Source organism: Mytilus edulis, chromosome 14, assembly GCF_963676685.1.
Source record: "Mytilus edulis chromosome 14, xbMytEdul2.2, whole genome shotgun sequence".
Taxonomy (NCBI): domain Eukaryota; kingdom Metazoa; phylum Mollusca; class Bivalvia; order Mytilida; family Mytilidae; genus Mytilus; species Mytilus edulis.
In genome coordinates this window covers 32936873-32943904 of record NC_092357.1, presented here as the reverse complement: position 1 = coordinate 32943904, position 7032 = coordinate 32936873, and positions in this window count along the sequence as shown.

The window sequence follows — 7032 nt, the reverse complement described above, 5'->3', positions numbered from 1 at the left end:
CTAACGGATGAAAATAGAAGTTATCCGTTGACAAAATTGTGATCCGTTGAGAGTCCGTTGAAATATTGAACGAATAAAACGGACGTGTTACGAATGCATAACGGACACACACCGGATATGCAACGTACGAGAAACGGAAACGTACCGGACAAAACGGATGTCGAACGTACATCCAACGGACGAATACTGCATAAAACGGACACCTAACGGAAGCGTACCGGATAAAACGGATGAACAAGATATACGGAAAAATTAAAGGTTTCAATAATAATACATGTACATCGCATAAATATTCAAATGTTTCTGTGTAACTCGTTTTGGTTCTTCAATATGCCACCAAAGGGCAGTGTCTGGCTTGAATAAGAGCTGCTTGATTGTGAAGACGTGCCTTACTCTATAAGATTGATTATGAATAATAAGAATTCATGAACTTTAAGAAATCTGACATACCAATAATTGGCATTTCTGACGCAAAATTTTCAATTAGCATTTATCCGTTTCAAATCCGTTCATCATCCGTTTTATCCGTTATACGTCCGGTAGAAGTCCGTTTCTCATTCTTTCAACATCCTTTTTATCCGTTAAACGTCCGGTAGAAGTCCGTTGGTGAATTTATCCTCCCGACCTTCAACGGATGTATAACGGATACAAAACGGAAACGAAACGGACGAGTACCGTACAAAACGGACACCTAACGGACGTTCAACGGACATTTTATCCGTTGGACGTCCGTTCAAAGTTTCCACCGGACAGAACGGACGTCATCGGATAAAACGTACGCTTAACGGACATGCAACGGATATGGACGAACTTCTAACGGATAAGAACGGATGTCTAACGGACATGAACGGATTGAAAAAAAAGTTATCCGTTAGGCGTCCGTTCGAGCTATCCGGTAAGGTGTGAACGAGGCTTAAGAGTTCTAGTCAAAGCTCAAGTTACACTAAGAAACTTCCGAGTTATACTGTTGGATAGTGTAAAAATTCTGGAAAGAGTTAACATTTTGAGATTCGATGAAATTAAGAATAAGATTGCAGTTTCTATTGTCTGTTGATGCATCTCTTTTTCTTGGAATGTATATTATTTTATCATATTTATCTTTCATCGCGGTATATGTACTTTTTCCCCCAAAAAACTGATTAATTTTAATGATAGTTAATTTGAAAATAACTGATTGAATCTCTGCTATATCATATTGTCCATTTTTTTTAAAGAACCAAAGAATCAAGAGTTAATCAGCTTAGCAGTACTCTGTGAGACATGTAACTCTACATGTGTGTGTGTTGGATATTTCTCTTGATGGAGACTTTTGTAGCCAAATGTATAGTACGTGTTAAATTTTTATACGCCCGTTTACGGGACGTCTATTATCATTTATTATTGTATACCGCTGTCCGTCCGTCCGTCGTCAAAATGTCGGACGCTTTAACCAGTTGGCATTAAACGTTGGTGATATCCCTTTTGTTGTTTATAAATTTAGATTTTATGTTTCCGAGTTGTAGTTTCCGAGGGTTTTATTCATTAAAAGAAGGGGTATTTTCAGTTTTCGTACAATAACTCAATTATGCTTTCAGCAGTTCTCATGAAACTTTGGTTAATTGTTCATATCTACTTATGTAAGCATTCGTAAATATAGCTCAACATGCAGACTTCTTATACGTTCAGGTATTTCACATCCAATTTTTTATGGAAATATTCTTTATAAAGGACAAAGGTGTCAGTATTCACCTCAAAAACTAACAAAACCTTTGAATAGACTTATTAAGATAGATTATCGCCCCTGATACCAAGGTCTCTCGTGGTGAGAACTCTCATATAAATATTGAACTTTTATGCTACAAAAAACCAACAAAATGTCTAAAGACTGGGAAAATGAATGGAAAAGTGACATATGCAGCAGACAATCAATGCAAACCAACCCATATTACGATGATAAACACTTAAAACCGAGTCGAAATGTATCTGACTCGACAGAAAACGTAAACAATATGGCGCCAACATATGCAAAAGTAACTGCTGGTAACCTTACAATCAATACAGGTACAAACGGAACAAAAACAAATGATACAAACGGTGTCAAACCTATATTTATCAAAGAAACAGACGTTTTTGGAGCCTCAAACCCACCCAAAGAACTTTGGCTCACCCACTTAGAAATATTCAGAGGAATGTCAATGTCAATAAAAAGAGAACATATAAAAGGAATTCAGAGAATAGGAAGAATGTGGAGGTTATACTTAGACGCAGAAGAAGACAGGCTTAAACTCCTAAGTGAAGGAGTAGTCCTCAGAGGAAAGACCATCCCCCTCCTTCCACATAACCCAAACAACCCCAACTATAAAAGCAATTTAAAAAAAGTTAGAGTAAAGAATGTGCCATTATCTGCAGATGATGGACAGATACAAAGAGAATTAGAGAAGAGAAATATCAAAGTTATATCCATAAACAGAGACAGATTAAGAGTAGATAATCAAATGACAGATTGTGAAACAGGAGACAGAGTGGTTTTCTGTGAGAAATTTGAGGAACAACTGCCAAAAACTATGCAATTTGGAAAATATCTTGCTAGAGTCTCACACTTTGGTCAAATAGACATAAACACTCATTTCATCTGCAGTAAATGCCTCCAACATGGCCACTTTAAAAGTGACTGTCCCAATGAATGGATGTGTAGAGGCTGCAACAAGTCAGGTCACAAATTAATAAACTGTCAAACATTTTTTGAAAATATGGGACAAACAGAAACAAAAGACCAACAAGAGAAGGAAAATCAAATAACAGAACCCGACAACATAATGCAAGAAACAACACAAAAAGAACACACAGAAGATATCACACATCAACACAATCAAGAAGTGGACAAAACAGATGGATGTACAGATCTTTCAATTCAATTAAGTGCTAATTTGGAACAGAACATAACAGTTACCACAGATGACAAACAAAATCTAACCCCAGAGAAGAAAAAAGAAAAAAAAAAGAAAAACATACCAGAAAAAAATGAAAGCCTTTCGCATAGTGCAGTCTCAAAAACCAACAATTCAGGTAAACAAACAAGTCAGAAACAATTGGACATAAACAGATTTACCACTCCAAATAGAAGACAAGAAAATCTAAAAGGAAGAACACCACCAACTCCACCAAGCCAAGACAAAGAAAACAAGGCTGCAAAGACTTAATCGAAAACTTTAATTATATCTTTTATCTTAATACAAAAAAAAAATTTAAAAAATGATGTCATTGTATATAATGTATATAATCTTTTCCATACTTAGTTATCCTTTATTACAAAAGAGTGATAACACAAATGAAATCTATATGTCATACATTCAGTATCAACATAAAATCAAATGCTATCTGAAGTATTCAACAGTGATGATGATACTAGTACTTTTGTATTTTATCAACAAACTTACTTGTAAGAAATGTATAAAATCAAATACATTTTCAAAAATGGGCTTTCCCATGTCTATTTTTAGTAACAATTCAAACCTTATTAACAACAGATATAATGCAACAAGATCGCAACAAAAAATATTAAAAGAAAAGAAAACAACAGTAATACTTACATTATCTGTTCTGACAAGTACCGACTGTCAAATCTTATCTAATAAACCTAAAAATAAATCAATAAAATTAAATAAAGTAATACATATTTACATAAATAAAATTTCATATTATTCGTACATGATGATACTGTTTGTAAAAAGATGTTTTCAGATGCACAAATACAAGCTACGTAATACAGTAAGGAAATCATGTAGTAAACGAATGACTTTGTGTTATAGAACTTGTTATATTACAATAACGCAATGTAAAGACTTACAGCTATATATACATTGGTTAATATGTAATTTGTTGTATACTATTTGTTACGAGAACACAACAGAGATACCAAAAGACTGTCTAACAACGTATAGGTATTCTCTGTTTTTATCATACATGTGTTACAGTTTGTATGTTACCATCATTGTACGCGCATGGTTTGCATGCTTGCGCTACTGTCATGTACTCGTATTTCTTTATTGTATACATTGTATAATATGTAAACACCTTATAACATGCATAAGATCAGAAAACATCATAAAGCATATATTTAAAGTTAGAACAAACATGCCAAACGATCACATACGGCTAGCGGAAACTTTAACTAAACTAGGCACTTTTGGGGAAAAAGCTAATATAATAAAAAATAAAAAATTGAAAGTCCCAGAAAAATATATTTATATAAACAACAACTGTTTATGTGTGAAGACAAAACAATGCCTATTTTTATCTTCACTTTTTAAAATTAAAAGTGCACTTAAAAAAGAAAGAATGCACAAACCACCTATGATTAGAATCAAAATAATAAACAACTTTGAAATTTTAATGAATGGTACTAAAAGTAACCCAACAGTTTTAAACAACTTTACCACCAGGCTGTCACGTGTTACACCTTTAGAATTTATCAACAAAGAAAGTAGTTACGAGTCAGTCAAGCGTACTTTAAATAAAATAAATAACAAATTTAAAATCAATCAATATGATAAAAGACATCCATATATGTACGCTAAATGTTAAAGGACTCAGAGATAAAGAGAAAAGAACAAGATTTTATCAATGGATAAAAAATCAAAAAAGTCTTATAACTTTTATACAAGAGAGTCACTTTGATGAAAATCTTGAAAAAAAAATTATATACTGAAACTAGTAACGTTATCTATTTTAGTCATGGTACAACCCAAAGTAGAGGGGTAGCCATTATAATTGATAATAAGTTAGAATGTAAAGTAATTAATGAAAACAAAGACAAAGACGGTAGAATACTAATGTTAAATATAGAAATAGAAAACATAATTTATTCGCTCATTAACATATATGCACCAAACATAGAAACGGAAAGAAACAAGTTCTTTAAAAATCTCTCTGATTTCATAAGTAATTATGCAATTGGAACAGTAATACTAGGCGGCGACATGAACGATGCATTGTCAAACTTAGATAGAAAACTTACTAATGGAAAACGAAAAAATATAAAACCAGTAAACAGCTTAAAATCTTTAATTAAAACACACAATCTAATCGATATATGGAGATATTTAAATCCGAAAAAAGTACAGTTTACCTGGAAAAGACAAAACTTCAGTCAAGCAAGTCGAATTGATTACTTTTTAATTAATAAAGATTTTGTGCTCAATACAAAATCAAGCGATATAAGACCCGCATTAATAAAAAGCACAGACCACCAAGGCGTATCTCTTAAATTACAAAGCGTAACGGCCGAAAGTAAAGGTCCAGGATACTGGAAATTAAATAATTCTATTTTAGAAGAAAATGAATATTGTAAAGAAATAGAAACAATAATTGCAAAATATAAAACTATCATGCAAGACACAACTACGGATGTGCATCTTCTTTGGGACGCGATTAAACTTGATATTAAACTATTTACAATAAATTATTGCAAAAGTAGAGCTTACAATAAAAATAACGAAATAAAGCAAATGGAAAAAAAATTAACACTCTTAACTGAAAAATACCGAAAAAATGAAAATAATGATATTTTGCAAAAAATAAATCAAATTGAAAATCAGCTAGAAACACATTATGAATATAAAGCTAATGGCGCCCAATTAAGGTCTAAACAAGATTGGGTAGAAAAAGGCGAAAAAAATACAGCTTACTTTTTAGGCCTAGAAAAAAATAAACAAACAAAAAAAACAATAATAAAACTAAAAGACGACCAAGGAAATATTGTTACAGATCAAAGTGAAATACTTCAAATTGAAAAGAAATTTTACGAAAAACTATATTCAAAAGAAAACGAAAACATAGCCCAATCATGGGAATATATTAACAGTACTGAAGTAAAAAATAAATTATCAAAAAATGAAAGTCAGACGTGCGATGGATATGTTACAATAGATGAACTAACACTAGCAGTAAACAATTTAAAACCCAATAAAAGCCCAGGTAAAGATGGTATCTCAACAAATTTCTATAAAAAGTTTTGGCAATCATTAGGTCCAATCCTTGTTAACATCTTTAATACAAGCTACGACAGGCAAAAGCTACCATTTTCTCAAAGACAAAGTATTCTTAATCTTATATACAAAAAGAATGATCCACTAGATCTTTCAAATTATAGGCCAATCTCCTTATTAAACTCGGACTATAAAATACTATCTTACACATTAGCTCAAAGAATAAAAAATGTACTAAATTTAATAATAAATGCAGACCAAACAGGATATATAAAAAAACGATATATTGGCTTCAATCTCAGACAAATACAAGACATCATAGATTACGCCGACAAATTTAATGTTGAAGGTGCAATTTTGTTTCTAGACTTTTCAAAAGCATTTGATACCTTAAAATGGACCTTTATGTACCAAACTCTCGAACATTTCGGTTTTAATAGTTCATTTATTAACTGGATCAAGACGTTATATTCTGATATAAATAGCTCAGTGTTCAATAATGGATGGATTTCTGCACCAATTAGTCTAAAAAGGGGGGTGCGTCAAGGATGCCCCTGCTCTTCCATGATCTTCGTGATCGCAGTTGAAATTATGGCATGTAAATTAAGGAATGATTATAACATTAAAGGTTTTGAAATCAACCTTGACCATTCAAAACATAATTTGAAAATTTCCCAGTTAGCAGATGATACCACTCTTTTTCTTAAATCAAAAAATGAAATTATAGCAGCATTAAACGTTATTGAAATATTTGGCACATTTTCTGGTCTCAAATTAAATAAAAACAAAACGGAAGGCATTTGGATAGGAAAACTAAAAAATTGTAAAGATAAGGTAGATAATATAAAATTCACAGATAAACCCGTTAAAGTGTTGGGATTGTATTTCGGCACAAATAAAGCAGAATGCGCAAAACTAAATTGGGAAAATAAGTTTGAAAAAGCAAAAAAACTCATGAAATCTTGGGAAAAAAGACATCTTACGATCATCGGTAAAATTCTTATTATCAAATCACTTATCATCCCACAATTTACATACTTAGCAAGTATGACAGTCATAAATAAAA